Source organism: Chiloscyllium plagiosum, unplaced genomic scaffold, assembly GCF_037043375.1.
Source record: "Chiloscyllium plagiosum isolate Xiang-an unplaced genomic scaffold, Cpla_swu_hap1 HiC_scaffold_28, whole genome shotgun sequence".
NCBI lineage: Eukaryota > Metazoa > Chordata > Chondrichthyes > Orectolobiformes > Hemiscylliidae > Chiloscyllium > Chiloscyllium plagiosum.
Genome location: NW_028270166.1, coordinates 18,088,191 through 18,111,521, shown reverse-complemented (window position 1 = coordinate 18,111,521; position 23,331 = coordinate 18,088,191). Strand labels below are relative to the sequence as shown.

Sequence of the window (23,331 nt, the reverse complement as noted above, 5' to 3'; positions counted from 1 at the left end):
GAGGTTCTGTATGGTCTGGGAGATGATGGTTTGGTAATGGGGGGTGGGGTCATGGTTGAGGGGGCAGTAGGAAGAGGTGTCCTCGAGTTGGCGTTTGGCTTCAGCGGTGTAGAGGTCAGTGCGCCAGACTACCACTGCGCCCCCTTTATCCGCTGGCTTAATGGTGAGGTTGGGATTAGAGCAGAGGGATTGGATGGCTGCACGTTGTGAGGGTGAGAGGTTGGAGTGGGGGAGGGGGGTCGACAGGTTGAGGAGGTTAATGTCCCGGCGGCAGTTGGAAATGAAGAGGTCGAGGGCAGGTAATAGGCCAGCGCGGGGTGTTTTTCTGTTGGAGGTGGGCGAAGGGGTCCTCGGAAGGTGGGCAGGAGTCCTGATTGTGAAAGTAAGCTCGGAGGCGGAGGCGACGGAAGAAGTGTTTTTCTGTTGGAGGTGGGCGAAGGGGTCCTCGGCTGTTGGAGGTGGGCGAAGGGGTCCTTTGTTGACTGAACACTAGATGGCTCCTGCTGGGAGTAAACACATGGCATAAACTATTCTTCAATGTTTTCTCTTGTACTGATTTGATATTCTTTGATGGAATATTTTAGAGGATCTATGAGGTAGGTAACAATTGTTAATCAGAATATCATAATTGTATTTCTTCAGGCAGACCAGCAACAGCTCAGTTGTGATGCCTACTTTAGCTGACATTCACTGTCTAGTCTCAGCGAGGACTGGTTACTTTAACTGTGCATGAGAAGTGACACAAGGTTATCTCCCACTTAACCTGTACTTTTTCAGATGGAGGTATTGAATGGAAGTTCAATCTTTGATTAAATTCCAAAATGTCTCAAGTTTACAAGGAGTTGAATAAGTCACAACAAGTTTGTGATGTGAGAATGCTTGTTCAGCTGAAGGAAGCTGATGTATGTGAAATATATGTGTTTGTGTATCTGTGCATTTTTTTAATGTCATGTATACTGGATTTCTTGGTATTTTGTTGGAGGGGAGAAAAAATGAAACAGCCAGTGTTGAGCGAACAATGGGAAGGGAAAATTGAGACAAAACAAGTGGGATATATCAATGAGTCACAATTTCAAATTAAATTGCAAGCACAAGGAACATTTATTTAGTGAGAATTTTATTTGAAACATTCTATAAAACTGCAAATGTAGCCAAAGCATTTTAACCACTCATTAGTTTCACTATAAAGTTTCTAACGGTAGAGATGACGTGACAGAAGACTTCCTCCGCAGCCTTTAAGTAAATTGTTGCAATAATCCAGAGGAGGCATTATAGATTAGCCAGGAAAAGAAAATCTAATTTCAATGAGTAATACTCCAGTCATCATACGCCAAAATGTCAAAACGTGTCTCTTATTCAGTTTTCCTTCATTAGGGACATGTTGGCATAAATGTCATTCATTGTCCTTCTCCAAACACCTGTCATGTCAATGGAATGGATATGGATGTCAGCTTACAACTAAATAGGTCATCCTGTCTCATCGAGCTGCATCTGTTGTGGCCTTCTGAATCCCAGCTCAATGTGTTCCTCTCTACCAAGTGATGCATACGTAAGTACCAATCAAATTGATGGTGACAGCTCAACTGGGCTATTCCAGTTGTCGTGGACTGAATTATTTTACCTGATCAAACTGATTTGTAATTGCATTTTTTAAACCAGCTTTGATGATTTTGTGGCCAGACTGCAGTGCTGAATACAGAGAAGGAATCTGTTATTCATGTAAATTTTGTGCTAGTTCATGAGATGTTCTGATGAATAACAGAACTGATTTTCTCTGGAAGCTGAGTTGATTGAAATGGTCTTTCACTGAAATGGTGAGATTATGGAAACATGCCCAAGACAAAATGATGATTTATTTGTCTCCAGGTCGGATGTTCTCATATGCATTCAGTTCTTGCAAAGGACAGAAGGGTTTTACCCTAAGGACTTCCTTCGCACCGAGTTTCCTTAACTGCTTTTGAACCATTGTTATTAAAAGGCAAAATCTTTGTTGAAAATGGCATTCTAGAGTGTGGAACCTTGGCTTTTCATTTTCATCCACAATAATACAACAATAATAATAACTTGCATTTATATAGAATCCTTTTGCAAAAGCAGAATGCAACAAAGACCTTTCTTTGCTGACAACTTCTGGAAATTCAATTTGAGGTTTGAATCATTGAAGTATCCATTGCATTTTGTCTTAAATTTCCATTGCCTTCTCACAATGTTGACTGTTTCATCTCTTCTCCCTTCCTACTCACTGAACTATCTGCTCTATATGCATATACACAGAGGACAAAACAAATACATGCACAAATATATCTCTAAAGGCATATATTAGATTCCTTTAGCTGAATAGGCAAACAGTCTTTTGCAGAAAGCTATCTAACATGACATGACATCAATGACTCATTAAGTTTATCCTAATGAAATACTATTTGTAGTATCACCACTGCGACAACATAGGAAAAACAGCAGCTTCATTGCATTGCAAATCCAACAAACAATAATGTGATAATGTCCAAATAATCTGACATTTTACTGATACCAGTTGAGGGATATATATCTGCAAGGACACTAGGGTGAAGTCTCCTCGTCTTCCATAACATACTAACGCAGGATCTTTAAGATCCATCTAACAGCATAGGCACACCTTGGGTTAGCACCTCAGCTGAGAGACATCACCTTCAATATTATAGCACTCCCTAAGTACTGCTCTGGAGGAAGGATTTTGATCCAAAATGTTAACTCTGATTTCTCTCCACAGATGCTGCCAGACCTGCTGAGTCTTTCTAGCAACTTCTGTTTTTGTTATTGCTCTGGAGTGTGGGCCTAGATTTTGTGCTTAATCTAAGAATAGGACTTGAACCCACAACCTCTTGACTCATGAGCACTGTTCTTGAACCATAGCTGTCACTTTTAGAAAGCATCATAGGAAGTTTTATGTCCCAAATGCAACATATTTCTTTTATTCTTAAGATCTAATTATTGGTAATAAAGACATCAAGTGCCACTGCAAGTGAATCTGAATCTGAGAAAGAACACACACTGTGGGCTGCACTGTGCCTCACAGTGCCATGGACCTGGGTTCGATTCCAGCCTCAAGCTACTGCCTGTGTGGAATTGGCACTTTCTCCCTGTGCCTGCGTTGATTTCTCTGGGTGCTCTGGTTTCCTCCTGCACTCCAAAGATGTGCAGGTTAGGTGAATTGGCCATGCTAAATTGCCCATAGTGTACAGGGATGTGTAGGTTAGGTGCATTAGTCAGGATACATGTGGAGTAATAGGGTAGGCGAATGCGTCTGGACGGGATGGTCTTCGGAGTCACGATTAGAGAGGTACTGGTAAAACACAGCAGGTCAGGCAGCATCCGAGGAGCAGGAGGGTCAATGTTTCGGGCAAAAGCCCATCATCAGGGATCACAGTGTGTGTTCTTTCTCAGATTCAGATTCACTTGCAGTGGCTTTTGCTTGAAATGTCGATTTTCCTGCTCCTCGGATGCTGCCTGACCTGCTATGCTTTTTCAGCACCACTCTAATTTTGACTCTATTCTCCAGTATCTGCAGTACCCACTTTTGCCTAGTCTTCGATGTGTCAGTGTAGAATTGCTGAGCCGAAGAGCCGGATTCTAAAGAAAAACTCTTCAATCAAGGGCCTATCATCAGAATGGAAATCTCAGGCAGGTAAGCTTTCTTATGGCATTCAGCAAAACAGAATAGAGAAAGAGAGAAACAGTCCTCAACAATATTGGAAAGATCAAGATTTAGGGAAACAGTGTTTAAGAAAAAGAAAGATTATATAGTACCTTTTATGTCTTTGGAACATTCCAAAGTGATTTTCAGCTGCTGTCGTAGTTTTGAAATGTAGTCATCATTATGTTTTTGGAGAAAGCTCTCAAAAACAAAAGAGTAATAATGATCACATGGTATCGGTTTTCATGACATTGATTGAGGGATATCATCACCTTACTGGGAATACCTCCCACGTCTTTCTTCAAAATAGTGATGTAGGATATTTCTGCTCAATGTGAAAGAGCAGGACATGCCTTAATCTTACTTCATTGACATGTTAGTGACAGAGAGAGGAGTAAAATCCTAGCACCTGGCATTTTTACAAATGATACATTCTATTTGTAAATGTAATGTCATTTTTACATCATCATTAGTGCATGGATATGGTCATTCACCTCACAAAAACTCTATTCATAGAGTGGCCATCTTTTCTTCAGAGACTGTAAGCCATTATTTGCAACTAATAAAAGGTTTATGTCTGAAAGTATCCTAATCAGCTTGCCCTGATGTTCATCCACTACTGTGTTGCATTTCTATCCTTACTTAATTGTCTCCCTGGTTAACAACCACCAATAGTTAATTCCTTATTGATTTGTTCCACGACTATATTCATACAGCAAGTGATACCATCAAGGTATCAAGACTGTGAAAGTTAGTTCAGCTTATTCCAAATGTGTGAATGGCTCAAATGGACAACCAAATTTACAATTAAATGCAAAGTTGGAAAATGAAGTATTGTAACCAAAAATACAAATCAAATACGATGCTGCTGCCTTTGTAATATAGATGCCAAAGAGCATTTCAACCTACAAAAGTTAGCATTGTTATAAACAAATTGGTGCTCAACATTCATTCACTTATCCTTTATTTTTCTGTCATCAAATGTCCTTTAATCCCACAGAGCTGTTGGTCAGGCTTTCTTTCATTTCTTCAATATCAGTGCTGCAATTTTCTACCAATTAAAGTGAATGGGTGGAATACTGTAGGCTAGTGAGTACAGATGGGAAATAAAACAAGCCTCATATGTTCAGTTCAGTTTAATGGTAGGAAGTAGATCAAAGCTGGGCAAGAAAAGAACAAGTAATTTAGTTTGAAGTTGTTCTGATGTGAGCACCGGTCTAATTAATTGGTAACTTTTTTCAGTCAGTCGCACTGTGAGCATTGAATTACCTTAGCCACACAGACTAAGCTGCTGCCCACACTGGAGAGAAACAGGAGTGCTACCTTATTAGTGATACTAGGAGAAAGTGAGGACTGCAGATGCTGGAGTACCAGAGTTGAAAAATGTGGTGCTGGAAAAACCCAGCAGGCCAGGCAGCATCCGAGGAGCAGGAGAATCGTCGTTTCGGACATAAGCCCGTCTTCAGGAATGAGGCTGGTGTGCCAAGCAGGCTGAAATAAAAGGTTGGGGAGAGGGAATTTGGGGGAGGGGCGCTGGGAATACGATAGGTGGAAGGAGGTGAGGGTGAGGGTGATAGGCCGGAGAGGGGGTGGGGGGGGGGAGAAGTCAGGAAGAAGATTGCAGGTCAAGAGGGCGGTGCTAAATCCGAAGGTTGGGACTGAGATAAGGTGGGGGGAGGGGTAATGAGGAAATGTTCCGCAAGTAGGCGGCCTGTCTCCCCAATGTAGAGTTCCGCCTACTTGCGGAACGTTTCAGGGAACACCTCTGGGACACCCGCACCAACCAACCCAACCGCCCCGTGGCTGAACATTTTAACTCCCCCTCCCACTCCGCCAATGACATGCAGGTCCTTGGCCTCCTCCATCGCCAGACCCTGACCACATGACGCCTGGAGGAAGAGCGCCTCATCTTCCACCTAGGAACCCTCCAACCATACGGGATGAATGTAGATTTCTCCAGCATCCTCATTTCCCCTCCCCCCACCTTATCTCAGTCCGAACCCTCGGATTCAGCACCGCCCTCTTGACCTGCAATCTTCTTCCCGACCTCTCCGCCCCCACCCCCTCTCCGTCCTATCACCCTCACCCTCACCTCCTTCCACCTATCGTATTCCCAGCGCCCCTCCCTCAAATTCCCTCCCCCCTACCTTTTATCTCAGCCTGCTTGGCACACCAGCCTCATTCCTGAAGAAGGGCTTATGCCCGAAACGGCGATTCTCCTGCTCTTCGGATGCTGCCTGGCCTGCTGGATTTTTCCAGCACCACATTTTTCAACTACATAATTAGTGATGCAACCTTTTGAATGCAATTCTATATTGAAGTTCTCTTTGCCCTGTTTTATTGACTCAGGACAGTGTTGAAGGTTTTCAGGGTATGATTTGAAAGAGAGTTTGAATTAGTCTGAATGCCCTAACTCATCACTTCCATCCATCTGTAAAAGAAGATGTATTTATCATGGTATTTATGAGGTCTTACTGGCTTCTAAATTTGTTCAGTCTTTCAGCAGCAGTCTGCCAGATTAAGAGGTAAAGTCACCATAGTCTTGCTAGACCATTGGGCTACTCTCTCATTAGAGAGAGACACAACTGGTGGTGATTTTAACCTGAGGGTCACTGCCAGGCAAGGGGAGAAGTTAAGAAGGAGGATCCTTCATGGTAACCTCAGATGATGTGGGAATTTAATCCATGCTATTGGCATCATTCTGCATCATAAACCAGCCATCCAGCTAACTGAGCTAACCAATGGCAGCATCTACAAGTTGTACTACAGCAACTCACCTCGGCTCTTGCCAAAGCATCTGCAACCTAGGGCAACAGACTTGTGAGAGCACCACCATTTGCAAGTTTCAGTCCAAGTCACACATTACTCCTTCCCTGTTGCTGAGTCAAAATTCTGGAACTCCTTTCCAGTCACCACTTGTCAATGACGCACACTTCCCAAAATTTCATCAAAACTACTGTGTCTGTCAGGAGTTCCACACATTGACATCCAAAAGGAGACTGGCATATTCTTAGCAGAATACCTCATAAAAGATAACCCATCAGTCACTTTTGTGCATATATCTCTAAAGGTCACATCCACAATCCTATCACAGACCCACAAGGATCTACTCAGAATTTCTTTTAGGTTTAAACCTTCAAATGACAGCTAAATGCCATAACTTATTGAAAGTGCAGGCAGTTTAGTATCCCTCTATGTAAATTTGCATCCCTCCATCATAAAAAAATTAAAACTTACACTTATATAGCATTTTTTAATGACTAATGGATATCTTAAGCATAAGCTATAGAAACAGAAGCAAGCCATTCAAGTCTGCTCCATTCAATGAGACCATGGCTGATCTGATAATCCACGACTTCACTTTCCTGCCTTTTCCCATTAATGGGAACCCTTGGTTCCTTTACTGTCTTAAACTCTGTCTGTCCATCTTAACCTTGAATAAGCTTAATGACGATTCTCTAAAGATATCCACAGGTTCACCAGCCTCTGGTACAAGACATTTCTCTTTAAATTGTCTTAAATGAGTGACCTCTTATTCTGAAATTATGTCGCCTGATCCAAGTCTGTCCCACAAGGGAAACAATATCTCCACATGGACCCTATCTAGGTCCCCTAAGAAGCATATGTGTTTTAATAAGATTACCACTTATTCTTCTAAGCTCAAAGAGTACATGCCCAATCTACTCAAATTGTTCTCATAAGACAGTCCTCCACAACCAGGATCAGCCGAATGAACCTGCCCATTTAAGGGAGAAATTAGAAAATGCACAAACGATGGAAGACGTGTGGAACACTGCCCTACAAAGGACAATAGATAAGAGCTCAATCAGATTTGGCTAGCCAAGGTGAGGAAATGGAGTTGAGATACAGATCAATTATATGATCTTATTTGATGAAAGAACAGATGCTAAATGGTCCACTCCAGTTCCTAGGTTGCTAAGTACCACAGCAAGTGAGATCACACAATCTAGACCCTTTTCCCTAATTTTAATGCAAAATGGGATTGATTAAAAGGTGTTAAAATAACTCCACAGAGGCTGGTATCCTGTCACCAAATCACCCTTAATTTACGCGTGGACAATCCTTGACCTTGACCCAGCTCCCTCAGAGTCAGCTCTCAGAGTGAGCAGGATGTCTGACACTCCTGTTTTATCTGTCAGCCAGGGCTCCCTGATTGGACCAGGTTAACAGCCCCAGTCAGGGAACTCATATTCTATGAGGTTGAGCTGACTGACCTCGTTACAATCACTCCAGGTGATACAAGTCACTACTATCTGGGGTTCTACAGCGCAGTATTCACTTCCAAATGATTTCGTAAAAACTGTCAGAGGAGCTGTATTAATCTTTGCCATGATTTATGTTTAATAAAACAGTTGGAGTTCTGTTTGGTAATGCGTGGATTTTTGCTGCAGAGTTGAGGTGATGTAAATATAAAATAATTGCATCAATATGCAATGTGAAAATTTTGAGTGCTGGAATGCATTTATCGCCTGTGGACTTTGTCACCAAAGGACATCAAGGCTTAATTGTCTATTGATATAAAAGAATTGCACGTTGCTTTAAGAGAATATTGTTACCAGCAGGCTTTATGAGTACACTGGTTACCACACCCTGGGCTGTTACTCCCTTCGTGAATCCTATGTGGTCTTGGTCACTCAGGTTTTCGATGTCTACACTTACACTCTTAGAAATTGCACTGTTTTACAAAGGTGTTATTTTAAGTCCCTAAAATCCTTAGTTTGTCCTTATAACGGAAGCAGGCCCTTTCCCTATCTTTGATACTTTATGCTATTTATTCACACTTAGATGCAGAAGCTACTGGAGACAGCTCCTAGTTCAGTGTTTCCCCTGCTGCATCACATGCTTCTTCCTAGATTGCTCAACACTTTTAATATCAGTAGCATCATCACTTATATCACCGTCATTATTATATTTTGATCCTATTATGTGACCACATAGCCAGTACATATCAGTTCAAAGTGGCAAAAGCATAGTGAAAGAGAGACAGTCATTTCTGTTGGCTAGTCCTGACATTAATAACTTGGCTTTTCTCTGAGGGCAGGAGTTAGAGACTTACAAGTAGCTGCTAATATACAATGTCGTGATTAATTTCCCCGTGTTTGATTATGAGAGTCTGGTCACTGATTTATGCTCACTTTACTTGATTGATTAAATTTAGGTGTTGAAGCTGAGCTAAAGTAAACAGAGCACAGAGAATCGACTGGAAACTAGAGCTCTAAAAACAGTGCAAATATTTTGTGATATTGCCAAGCACTGGAAATACAAACAAGTACCATTTCTGGTTTGCTGGAATTTATTAAATATGCAACGTGCAGCATTTCAGTAAATAGTCTCGAACTGACCACTGATTCACATCATTCACTCGTACGAAATGCTTGAATGGGAAAGGGCTAAGTTGAACAGGTCAAGTTTCAGAGTTGAAAAGGGTGGGGCTGGAAAAGCACAGCAGGTCATGCAGCATCCCAGAGAAGGAGAGTCTACATTTTGGGCAAAGGTCCTTCATCAGGAATGTGGAGGGGAAACAGACCTGAGAGATAAATAGGGGGTGGGAGTGAGACTGAGGGAAAAGGTAGCTGGGAAGGTGATAGGTGGATGCAGGTGGGGGGGGGGGGGGGCGCGGGGAGAGTGTAATAGTGATAGGTTGGTGGGGAGGGTGGAGTGGCTAGCTTTAAAGGAAGATGGACAGATAGGACAGTTCAAGAGGACAATGCCGAGTTGGAGGATTGGATCTGGGATGAGGTGGGGGGAGGGGACATTTAGAAACTGGTGAAGTCGATGTTGATGTCATGTAGTTGAAGAGTCCCAAGGCAGAAGATGAGGAATGTTCCCCCACCTCATTCCAAATCCAACTCTCCAACTCAGCACTGCCCTCTTGAACTGTCCTACCTGTCCATCCTCCTTCCCACCTATCCACTCCACCCTATCACTATCACCCCTCCACCTGCATTCTCCTATAGCCTTCCCAGCTACCTTCACCCCAGCCCCACCTCCACCCCCACCCCCCATTTATGCCTCAGTCCCCTTCTCTGAAGATGAAGTGCTTATGCCCAAAACATCGACTCTCCTGCTCTTCGGATGCTGCCTGACCTGCTGTGCTTTTCCAGTGCCACACGTTTTGACACTGACTCTCCAGCATCTACAGTCCTCACTTATTCCAAATCAAGTTTTAGCTCAGTAGTTAAGGATCGCAATGGTGCTCTGAATCCCAGCCATTAACAGGTAAACCAATCAGTCAGCAATTTATAATAGAATATGTGCAAATTATGGAAAGTGGGGGATAATTTCCTGGGTTACTTTGTGCTCACAAACTGAATCACAATACAAAGTTCTAATATTGGCATAATTTGTTTTTTTTTTATTTTCTTAGCCATGTTTGCAGAATTGTTTTGGTTTTGTTATGTAATTGGAGATACTGATGATAATCACAAGCCAAGAAATCTAAGTACTGAGGTGGTGCGCCAGGAAATGCTCTGTTTCCAGTTTACAGTGTTTGCTGTTTGGCATTTACTTAGTTTATTTGTTGAGGTAGCTGTAGGAGTCCATGCATTGGTACTGAACATTGTAAATAGACTCTCCAAAAATGTGAGCAGAGTAAAGAAAGAAGAGAAGCAAAGTGTCAGAGGTACAGGAAAAGAATGGAACATGGAGGCAAAGTCAATGAGTTTATTATGATCCCACTTGATATTGGTGCTGCACAAGTCTCATCTGAGATTGAAACCTGGCTTAATAGATCATCATTTGATTTGTTTTGCTTGTAACAAAGTGGTCTCTTGCTGAACCATAAACATACAACACTGCAGGTTTTGCTTTAACGATAAAACTGAAGTTTATTAACAAAATAAATGAAGATAAAATAGGATAAACTAAATCATCTACTTATATCACAATTCTAAATATTTTTAAACACAGTAAGTATTATTGAATTAATCCCAAAACACTCCTGTATAAATTGAAAAAATGCTTTTATACAACACTCAAAACATATCCTTTGTAAATATCCAAAACATTACTTGTCCAGTATTTTTTATATTAGTTCATTGGCTTTGTGACAATTGGTTCAGAGGAAATAACTTTCTAAGGTCTGATTCTACTTGAGAACATAAGAACATAAGAACTAGGAGCAGGCCGTCCGGCCACTCAAGATCATGGCTAATCCTTTTGTGGACTCAGCTCCACTTACTCACATTTTCATCATATTCCTAAATTCCTTTATTTTACAAAAACGTATCTACCTTAGCTTTCAACTACTTCCCTGGGCAAGGAATTCCATAGATTAACAACCTTCTGGGTGAAGAAGTTCCTTCTCAGTTCAGTTCTAAACCTTGAGGCTATGCTCTCTTGCCCTAGTTTCATAATAGATATAGATGAATTTCAACATTAAATACTCCTACTTCATAAAAGAAAAAAACTCACAAAACTTCAATTTTATTGTCCTAGAATCTTGTTGAAAGGAGAGATATGTTGACAAATATTTTTCATCTTGTACCTATGAGGATAAATGCAAGAATGCCAAATTTCAAATGATCACAAAAATTTATACAATAGGAAACATAGTGTTAACTGGTTTGCAAATTGACCCTAATTGGCTGAGGCATTTCTTGTGGAATAGTGGTAGTGTCTCAATCTCTGCAGAAGGTTCGCATTCAAGTCCCTCCTGCCATGGATATGTGTCATAAAATGTGCAAATAGATTGATTTAAAATAATTTTAAAGTACTTGATGAGAATAATTGCAACCTAGCATTTAGTTTTTCAGATCCATGCACTGAATGAGATAATTAGATTGAGCCAAAAATTCATGTTGCAGTTTAGCACAGAGCTTTAACAGCAGAAAAGTTACAACTTATCTTGATGATACTATTAACTGTTTTTCTGCACAGCTGCTCACATCTGTTTTCTCCTTTCACCTTCATCAAAGCTGCCCACGCCAGTTCTCCTCTCCTGGCACTCGATCCAGCTATACCTTGCCACCTACCTCCTCCCACAATGTCAGATCTGCATAACACAAAGTAAAGCTGCCAGATTCAGCTTATACCTACACATAACATTTTGCAAACACAAAAGCGCACAAATGTAGATCTTGGAAAAGAAGTATTGTACAGCAACTCATTGTGCCTTCCAGAATGTTTCCAAGCAATTTACATACAACAGATTACTTTAGTTATTCAGACACTGAAATGAAAGAGCAAGATTCTTTACGGACAATTAAGCATTGTGTGAAGTGTAGCCGCTGTTGTAATGTCAGACTACAATGAGGAATGGGGACAAAATTGAGTGACCAATTTTCACTCGGGAAGATATCACAAACAGCAGCAGTCAGTTGGCTTCTAAAGACTAGTTACATGTTAATGATTGTGGAAGGGAGTATTAGCCTCTCAGGATTGCTAACCATGAAAGGAACCTGAATTACATTTATTTGGATTGTGATACCTTTCTACATTTGATGGGACAAAAACAGATGTTTCCAGAAAAGCTCAGCAGTACCGGTGTTCTGAGGAAGGGTCACCAGACACAAAACATTAACTATGATTTTTCTTCACAGATGCTGCCAGACCTGCTGAGCTTTTCCAGCAACTTCTGTTTCTCTTTCTGATTTACAGCATCTGTAGTTCTTTCAGTTTTTACATTTGTTGGGACTCTAGTTATACCTCAAGTATTGTAAAAAGCAAGATTTGAACGACCTCCTACAGCAAATAGCAGGACTGCATCCCAAATTAGACATCAGCGTGCATTTGAGACTCCTTTGAATGTACAGATAAGTGATTGTTTAACTGGTCTACTGCACATAAATTAATTCTGAAATCACCAACAAGTCACCAATCATCATAGATTTGAAACTGCAGTGTTCAATGTGTCACCACTGAAAAGAATACATACAAAAGCCATTATGAACCAAAATCTTTTGGCTTTTGAAAACCAAAATTATCTCTACAGAGACCAACAATAGGCGGATAGTCAAGGGAAGGAGTAAACTTCTGCATATTCAGATCAAAACACGTCAGAAGGCATTCGAGGTCACCGAGAATTTGGAAACACACAAAGACTTTTCAATTATTCAGTCATGATATGCTTTAAAATGGGAACAATTCAATCTGAGTTGTCAAATTTTTAACCCATTCCTCATCAGATACCCATGTTTTCTGGACTGTTTGCCTGCTCCTGAAAATTAATAAAAATGTCTTCTGCTTTGAATAGCTGACAGTGTCTTGGGAATTCTAGACAGGGTTCGAATGGTAAATGGCAGGATTTTTGGGCAGCTCTTCACACATCTACACAAAATGTAATTTAAAAGTGATCTTCCACATTGTGGAAGCAGGCCATTTGGTCTATCAAGTCCACACTGACGCTTGAAAGAGCATCCAAAATAGATCCACGCTCCTACCCTATCCCTGTAAATCCCATGGCAAATCCACCTAACCTATACATCCCTGGTTGAAACTTTATTGCTGGAACAGCACAGCAGAACATTCCTGAAGAAGGGCCTGTGCCCGAAACGTCGAATCTCCTGTTCCCTGGATGCTGCCTGACCTGCTGTGCTGTTCCAGCAATAAAGTTTCAACTTTGATCTCCAGCATCTGCAGACCTCACTTTCTCCTATACATCCCTGGATACTATTGGCAATTTAGCATGGCCAAACCATCTACTCTGCACATCTTTGGACATGAGCACTCAGAAGAAACCTGCATAGACACAGGGATAATGTGCAAACTCCACACAGAGGCTGGAATTGAACCCGAGTCCATAGTGCTATAGATAGCAGTGCTAACCACTGAGCCACTGTGCAGCCTCATTGATATGTGCTCTTGAGGTCTTCCCAACTGACACTCTGGCACACACATGTGCACAGACAGTAGTGTGAGGAAATATTGTTTGAAAATCATGTTTAAGACAGCACACATCTGGGTTACAATGTGTTCTTCAAAGTGGAAAAGCTCACAACGGTGTGGGCCAAGCCTGGGATAGGAGAGGAGGAGTATATGACATTCACTGGCACGCTTCTTTGGTTATGAGGATGATTTGTTGCCTTGTTGTTTGCATTGAAACAAGAAACCATCTTTTCATGAGAATCATTGTAATATTTCCCTTTTTTTCTTTCACTGGGATTTTTCTTAACCATCTCTGTGCAGCTTTTAGCTTATCCAGACTACACATTAGCTGTTAATGGTGCCAATTGTGCATCTCATGGCACATTTCAAACAAAATGCATTGTAGCACATCCAAAGTGATCACAAAATAAAATATTGAAGAGAGAAAGTGAGAGACCTTCTTTTACCATGCGAGGATGCCAGAAACTCATGTTTGTTTTTCAGTTTAGAGAAATATAAATTCTGGATCAAACAAACTCTGGAACTTTCTCCCTAAATACATTATGGATGTGCCTACACCAAATGGATTACAATAGTTCAAGAAGGCAGCTCACTACCACCCTCTGAAGGGCAACTGTGGAAACATTGGCACAGCCAAAAATGCCCACATCCCATAAGTGAATTGAAAAATAAAAAAAAAACAAAAATTACCCAGCAAGTCAGGCAGCATCTGTGGAGGGAAACATGCTCAATGTGTCAGGTCGATGACCTTTCATTGTCATTCATTTATTGCCTTGCACTGGTCTGAATCAGTTCCGTTCAGATCAATCACAATCAAGAGCATTGGTTTGTGAATTACATCAAAATGTCAATTGAATCAATGAACAAAATTCACAAAGCAACATCAAGAGAATACCAATAAAAACAGATTTTTTTAACCAAAGACTGCAGATTGAATTAATCCAATACACCAATTGAGATGGGAAATCCCTATTCCTATTCCTGGAGCAAATAACTGTAAAATGCAGAAGTGAAGACAGATGTGAGGGGATAAATAAAACATGAAATGTTCTCTGGTTACTGCATGCTAGTTACACTATATATATATTTTTATATATATATAGATATAATATGTGATAGAAAGAATTGCCCTGGTCACAAAGTGCCAGCAAAGTAAGCATAGCAAGACAATTTTCTCTTCTCACAAAATCTTGTACTCCTTCAACACAAATTGATGATTTCATTACAAATATAACACTTGGGAAAAGATTCCCACCCTATTAAGGATCCCACTGACCCAATCACCGAGAGACCAAAGGAAATTCTCTTTCTATGTTCAGAGAATTAAGGAACAATAGCCTGGGAATTATTACCAGTGATGTTAACAGAGGAAAGATAAATATATATTTATCTAACAGTTTCTGTTAATTGGATCCCAAGCCAGCCAGTATTAAACTAGGTAATAATGCTTGCCTTAATAATAGGTTTATTAATGGAATGCAGGTTACATGTCTGTCTTCTACCCAGTTGCATTGTCTAAATTATTTTATTTTTTCTAAACTTGTTATGAAATATCTCTGGAACCCAGACCTCCTGACTCAGAAAGAGAGACACTACCATTATGCAATAGAACAAGAGCACGCTCCTCCCACGCCCCCCATTTTACTGTATATTTATTTTAATAAACCTGTTCAGAAATGTTATTATTGGAGCAAATGAGACTTGAACCCAAGCATTCTGGTTCAAAGGGCATTTTACCTTATGGAAATTTTTTTTCTTTATGTCTGGAAGTGTTATCGGCATTTTTCTCCACCCCTAAAGCTCCCAAGATATGTTTTTATCAATTGACTACACCCATGTTCCAATTGATTGTATGTAAATTAATGTCCAGCAATGCAGACCATCAAAGATAATGGAGAAGTAAGGAGACAGGGAGGGTGCTAACACAAAATAGATTTGGAAAAGGAAATATATCTTATATTATTATATTTTAACATCTATTAGCATGAACTAGCTAGATAACTAGGTGACAGTTAAAAGAGCAAGACCTCCTTTTGGAAAAAAATATATAATTGACTGAATTTATTAGCAAAGAGTTGACACATCTTTAAAGGAGGTGGGTACTGTAGTTGCTGGAGATTAGAGTCAAGATTAGAGTGGTGCTGGAAAAGCACAACAGGGCAGGCAGCATCCGAGGAGCAGGAAAATTGGTGTTTTGGGCAAAAGCCCTTCATTAGGAATGAGCTGGGAGGGTGGCGGGGGTGGGGAGAAGGTAGCTGAGAGCGCAATAGGTGGATCGAGGTGGGAGTAAAGGTGATAGGTCGGAGAGGATAGGTGGGAAGGAAGATTGATGGGTGGACTAGATCGTGAGGATGGTGCTGAGCTGGAAGATCGGAACTGGGTAAGGTGAGGGGAAGGGAAATGAGAAAACTGGTGAAGTCCACATTGATGCCATGGGGTTGGAGGGTCTCAAGGCAAAAGATGAGGCACACTGTATTGAATAAATATCCAAAGTAAACTGAACAAATTTGTCTTAAAATGCAATTTTGGGGGAGATAATGTACTCTAAAACCTACCAAAACATGGATGTCCTCAAGAATACCAATAGAAATTGTGCGCCTCAATGAAACCAAATGGAATCAAATTAAGCAATATGCTGTTAAACAATACCTTTCTCTTGCCTATCTTAACAATTTACGTAATATATAATTAACATCTTCAATGCCTCAAATCATCTTAAATCTATTTCAAGCAACACATCAACCTTCCATAAAAAACAAAGAGGTAAATGACAAGTTAATTTAATTATATTAGTTGACAAACATTAGCTATTAAATAGAGGAAAACAAGGCAGGTCAATGTGAAAGATGGCAGCTCCAGCCGTGCAGTGCACCCTCTGTAACACATAGAAGCTTTGGCATAATCTTCTCTGTTCAAGTTACGGAATGGAGTCATGAATTGGGCCTGCTGATCTCTGTGGCTGACTGTCCATAACGTCATGCGGCTCAACCAGAATCTAATCTGAGACTTGCATTGAACAAAAATCTTAATTGCTGCATTTGCCCACACTGTACACATTTTGATAACATGATTGCTACTTTGCAAAATTTACCTCAGAGTATTTACGGTTTATCAACTCCAATAGCACAAAGCAAGGAATAAATTTCAGACGGCTAATTTGGTGCTTGTGCCTTTGTGTCAACAGTGCACATTCGCACTATTATAATATCAGGGATAAAAAAAGTAAGCAGCAAAAAGAATTGATTCAAAGATGTGTGCTGGTGAACAAAGCAAGAAAATTTTGAGTTCAATCTTACATATCAAGGTTGGCATTCATGGCCCTCATGTTCAAAAAAGCTTGCAAATTCTCAAGGCAGCATGCCGCTGTAACCATGATCAGAAAGACAGGGCCTCAAAGCCTGCCTTTAAAGCTGGCAACTCCAGGCAACCAATCTACTTCCCAATACCTCGAGGACCTGAAGACTGTTGAGAAAGTCTCACTTAGTTTCTGACAATACACCTCAATAGACCCTCCTGACTGACCTGCCATATGGTGGGTCAGTGGTTAGCATTGCTGCCTCACAGCACCGTGGACCTGGGTTCAATTCCAGCCTTGGTTGTCTATATGGAATCTGCAAGTTTTCCTTGTGTCTGATTGGGTTTCCGCCAAGTGCTCCGGCTTCGTCCCTAGATCCAAAGATACGCAGATTAGGTGGATTGACATTGCAAAATTGCTCCTTGGTATCAAGTGATGTGCTGACTAAGTGGATTAACCATGGTTACATGGATCGGGCTGGGTCTGGATGAAGTGCTCTTCAGAGGGTTGGTGCAGACCTGATGAGCACAAAGGCCTCGTGCTATACTGTAGGGATTCTATGAAATGGCCCAGGGGCAGGGTGGTGCTTGAAAACTGACATGCCAACTGACACCTTGAATTTTCACATCAAACTGTCGCCATACTCACCCCCAAATGAGCTAAAATTCTACTCTAAACTGCCCTCATAAACAGACATTATGGAGAATGAGAGTACAAAGTGGCAAATTAGCAAAAAAAAATCTTGGATGGAAAAAATATTGCAATTTCTTGAGGAGGGATTAAATGTTAGATTTGTTGTAGCTTACGTATGTAACAACATTTCACCATGTTGCTTTATATTTTATTTTTACCTACCCCTGATATGGCCATGATTATTGTACTTTTTGTTATTTGTGCATTTATGTGTTTCATTGCATTTATTGAACATTGAGGTCTCAGTGGTTACAATGTGTTAAAGTTCTACTGGACAAGGGAACTGCCATTTTGAACTGAGATGAGGAGACATTTAGTCAGAACTGTGAATCTATGAAATTCTCAGCCAGAGATGGCTGTGAATGTTCAGTCATTGAGTATTTTCAGGCTGAGACCACCACAGTTATGGATTCTAAGAGGATGTCCAGAGGATATAGCAGGATGGAGACTTGGGCAGAGAAATGGCAGATGGAGTTTTATCCAGACAAATGCAAAGTGATGCACTTTGGAAGATCTAATACAGAAAGAAAGTATACAGTAAATGGTAGAATCTTTTGCAGTGTCAATATAGAGAGGCACCTAAGTGTACAGGTCCACAGTTCTCTGAAAGTGGCATTCCAAATGGATAAGGTAATCAAGAAGATATAGAAGGCTTGCTTGTCTTCATCAGCACAAAGTATAGAAATTAGCAAGTCATGTTGCAGCCAAATAGAATTTTATAAGCCACTTTTGGAATATTGTGCACAGTTCTGGTCACCACACTAACAGAAGGATGTGTCCATAATGGTAGCATGGTAAGTGTCTATAATGCGCTGCCACAGGAGGTGATAGTGGCAGATACATTAACACTGTTTAAGAGGCACCTAGACAAATACATCAATAGACAGGGAATAGGTCAATATGGACGGCATAGAGGCAAAATGTTTTTAGATTAGCAGGCAACATGTGTCAAGGCCAGGTTTGATGGCCGAAGGGCCTATGCTTACTGTTCCTCGTTCTTCCTTTGTTTGATGTATTGATCTCTAGTTTACCTGTTGGGTAAAGGCAATGCCAGATGTAATAATAAACCATTAGAGACAAAAAGATTTTAGATTCGATTTCTGGCCTGTGCTGAGTTATCTGAACAACAATGACTTGCATTTACATGTAATAACTTATTTCTTCAGCATTCTGAGATTGATCCCATCAGGCCCTAGGGACTTGTTTACTGTAATGCTTTTCTAAATGCCCAACACTTCCTTTTTTTTTATATTGTCATGCTCTAGAATATAAACGTACCCCACCCGAGACTCACCATCCACCATGTCCTTCTCCTTTGTGAATTCCAATGCAAAGTATTCATTAAGGATCTTACCCACCTCCTCTGTCTCCAAGCATAAATTCCCTTTTTTCTCCTTTAGTGGTACTATGCTTTCCCTAATTTAAATTTAATTCTTCTCTAATATTTGAAGAAGATAAAAGTAAAGATTGCTCATGTTTTAAAGCAAGTCTAAGTTCACACCTATAATTTAATGAGTTATTTGATCATTCACATTCATCAAAATACTTACTAGCTGCAGTGGGAAAAGCATTTCAAATTCCTCTCTGCTGAAAGCCTTTTGGCTTTTACAACACAGCTCTGAACAGCCCAAGTACTTTCACCAGTTCAGCAGAGGAAAGCCTGCATCTTTATTCCAACACAAAGAACCTCTGAGGGAAGATTTGTCCCCTTTGCCATCCCAACCGGCATATTTGCAGACAGAAGTGTGGCACTTAAAATAGGACCGGTGTCTAGCTTACTACTTTCCCCTACACACCCGATGGGTAAGGTAACAGCCAACCCATCTACTATTTGATCTATTAAGGCCCTTAACTGGACAGTTTACTTCCTCGCCAGAATAATACATTCAGCTGGAAAGGTAGAATGGCGCCCACTACTTCACCATCTCAAGTAAATAAACAGGAAGGAAGATCGGTACCTCTTTGGGTATGTTCAGCACACCCTGAAAATTAAAACCATAACATCAACTGCCTCACTAGCTATTTCTTTTAGAATACATTATGCATCAGGACCCAGGGACTTCTTAACCTTCAGCTACAACAATTTGTTTAGTATCACTTTCCTGATGATTGTAATTTTCTTGGGTTTCTCCCTCCTTTCTATTTCCAGGTATAAGCTATTTCTGGGATATTATTTGTATTGTCTATTGTGAAGACTACTGCAAAATACTTATTCAGTTCACCTGGCATCTCTTTGATTCCCCTGATTAATTGACCTGAGTCAGTTTCTATAGGAGTAATGCCTAATTTGTTCAATCATTTCTTTTTCTTCTCTTTCTAAGTATTTATATATCCTCTTACTACCTGTTTTAATATTTATAACCAGAATTCTCTTATACTCTAATTGCTCTCTTCTTTATTAAATATTTTGTCATGCATGTTTTGTATATTTTATCCAATCTTCTGTAACATCATCCTAACTTTGCTTAATTTTATGCTTTTTCTTGAAGTTTGATATTATCTTTAATGTTTTAAAATTAAGCACAGATTGTGGTACCCCCCCCCCCCCCACCTAAATTTTTCTATTGCTTAGAATGTACCTGTTATGTGTACACTGAAGTATCCCTTTAAGTATCTATTGACCTATTGCTTGACCCAGACTTCCAGTTCAACTTTAGCTCAGTCTGCTTTTACATCATAATTGCCCTTATTTAGTTTTCAAAAACCAGTCTTGAACTCACTCTATTCTACCTTAAACTGAATGCAAAGTTTATTCATCATATCTTTGTTGATACCTCAGGTCACCTCCTCTGTGAGGTCATTAATTAATCCTATCTTATTACCCAATATCATGTTTACTATTGCATGCTGTGGTTGGCTCCAGAGCGTGCTAAGAAGGGAAAGCATTCTATTAACACTTACCCAGTTTCCTTTGTTCATCTGATTTTTCTAATCTATATGCAAATTAAAATCCCCTATGATTGTTATCGTACCTTTCTGACAAGCTCCCAATATTTCTTCATGTACAGTATACTCTCGCCTACCACGTGGTTACTAGTAGAAGGCCTGCATGCCACTCCTACGAGTGACTGCTTGCCTTTATAATTTCTTACCTGTAGCCAAACCACCTCTATATCCTGGTTTCCTGAATTTAGGTCATCCTCATATTGTGCTTTTAATAGCAGTTAACAGAGCCAACCTATCATTGTTTCTGAGTTTCCTATCCTTCCTGAATGTCTCATACCATTCAATATTTAGGTTTCAATTTATTCAATCCTACAGACAAGTCTGTATTGGTTGTGAGATCATACTTACTTATTTTTATTTGTGCTATAAGTTCATCGGTTTTGTTTCAAATGCAACATGGATTCAGATACAGGCCTTAACTTTTGTCCTTTTATTATTTTTCTAACTTCTAGCTTCATCTGTTGATTTACTGTTAGAATTTTACTCTCTGTCCACTTGTGTGACGGACTGTTTATCATTTTCCATTTAATATCTTGTCTCTTGTCCATATTCTTTTATTTGTCAAATCTTCCCAAATTTGATCACTTGCTCCCACTGATTAATTTAAAAATGTCTCTACTTCCCTCTTAAGGAATTCTAGTAATGGGGAGAGAATCTGAGAATTAGGGCCAGACCATTCAGGAGAGATATCAGGAAGTACTTCTGCACACAAACAGTAGTAGCTGTTTGGAACTCTCTTCACAAATTTAAAAATTACATAACACCAGGTTATAGTCCAACAGGTTTATTTAGAAGCACTAGCTTTCGGAGCACTGCTCCTTCGTCAGGTGGTTGTAGAGTATAAGATCGTAAGACACAGAATTTATAGCAAATGTTTCCATTGTGATGTAACTGAAATTATACATTGAAAAAGACCTGGATTGTTTGTTACATCTCTCATCTTTTAGAATGACCATGTTGGTTTCAGTTCTTTCACATGTAAATCCCAGAACTTTTTTAAAGTTACATTCTCAAGTGAACTTTAACAATAGGTGGTCATGATTTAGAGGTGCCGGTGTTGGACTGGGGTGTACAAAGTTAAAAATCACACATCATGATGACCACCTGATGAAGGAGCAGCGCTCCGAAAGCTAGTGCTTCTAAATAAACCTGTTGGACTATAACCAGGTGTTGTGTGATTTTTAACTTTAACAATAGGTACCATGTTAGCTCATAACGCATTGAAGGTGTGAGGTGCCCTGTGTCAGGCTGTCTGTGCCCCAATGTTCAGACCGATTCTACTCTAAAAAAGGAACTTACAGAATCTTACATGGATTCATGCAGTTTTTAAGCAAAATAAAATGTAATGCTGCAAGCACAAATTCACCCCACAAACTTATATGTGTGTGCATGTGTGTGTGTGGGTGTGTGTGTGGGTGGGGGTATGAGTGTCTATGAGAGAGTATGTAAAGGGGTATAAGTCTGTGAGAGGTTGCATTTGTGGGTTTGAGTGTGTGTGTGTACGTGTGTGTGTGTACATGTGTGTGTATGAGATAGTGTAGTGCAGTGGGGTCACCTATAGTCTGACATGAACCAAAGGTCCCAGTTGAGACCATCCCCAGAGGTACCAAAACTTGGCTGTCAGTCTCTGCTCGGCCACTTTGCATTGTTGCTGTCCCGTTGAGAGATGGCCTCAACCAGGACCTTGGGTTCATGTCACACTATGGGTGACCCCACTGCACTACACACACGCAGACTCTTACAGGACTATGCATTCACGCAGACCCTCCCTCATACACAAGCTCTCTCTCATATGTTGACATGTATGCACCCACACTCACACCCACACACGCACCCTCTCACAGACTTATACCACTTCATACTCACATTCACATACAGATAGTCATACACACTCACACACACACAAACACACGTTTGTGGAGTGAATTTGTACTTGCAGAATTACATTTTATTTTGCTCAAAAAATGCTGAATCCATGTAAGATTCTGTAAATCCCCTTTTTAGATTAGAATCAGTCTGAACATTGGTGCACAGACAGCCTCACACAGGGCACCTCACACCTTCAATGCGTTATCTGGGCCAACATGACACCTATTGTTAAAGTTCACTTGTGAATGCAACTTTAAAAAAGGTTTTGAGATTTACATGTGAAAGAACTGAAACCAACATGGTCATTCTAAAAGAAGAGAGACGTAACAACCAATCCATGTCTTTTTCAATATATTATTTCAGTTGCATCACACTGTAAACTTTTGCTATAAAGTTTGTGTCTTACGATCCTCTACTCCACAACCACCTGATGAAGGAGCAGTGCTCTGAAAGCTAGCGTTTCTAAATAAACCTGTTGGATTATGACCTGGTGGTGTGTGATTTTTAACTTTGTACACCCCAATCCAACACTAGCACCTCCAAATCACACTTTACAAATAGCAGTGGATGTTGGATCAGTTATAAATTTTAAACCTGAGGTAGCTAAACTTGTTTTAAATTAAGCATGTTTGGCCATAGATCAGCCATGATCTCAATGAATGGTGGAACAGGCTTGAGGGGCTGAATGGTCTACTCCTGTTCCTATGTTCAGTTGCTCATTAGAGCAAAAGACCCAGCCTGGTGCAGAAGTAGAACTTCACAATGGTAAAGCCCTAATTCCCCAGAAATTGTTGGCAGTAAACTTTTTTTTGGTACATTTTTTTGTTTTTGTGTCTTCCTAAAAGTTTCATGGCCATTTGTTTCCTTATTTTCCCCTTTGAGGTCGGTCAGCTTAACCAAGACTAAGTCTGCAGTATATGAAAACACTCCTCCTGATCCCACATTAGAATGGTGCAGACATGAGGATGAGTGTAGTGCTGAATTGTAGGAAACTTTCCAATTTTCATTT

At 40.3% G+C, this 23,331-nt stretch overlaps 2 long non-coding RNA genes across 3 annotated transcripts in view; one reads left to right on the top strand and one right to left on the bottom strand.

Annotated features, from left to right (window-relative positions):
* The window catches only part of LOC148142500 (uncharacterized), a 207,461-nt gene that overhangs the window by 10,367 nt on the left and 173,763 nt on the right, over positions 1 to 23,331 (bottom strand). The window lies entirely within an intron of this gene.
* LOC122565101 (uncharacterized) overlaps positions 1 to 23,331 on the top strand; it is a 52,854-nt gene that overhangs the window by 2,416 nt on the left and 27,107 nt on the right. The window contains exons 2-3 of one of the 2 annotated variants that reach the window (XR_015751812.1): positions 1,375 to 1,549; positions 3,539 to 3,664. This is a non-coding gene — a long non-coding RNA (uncharacterized LOC122565101). The remainder of the gene's footprint in view (positions 1 to 1,374; positions 1,550 to 3,538; positions 3,665 to 23,331) is intronic. The other variant, XR_006316085.2, reaches the window with a different exon arrangement.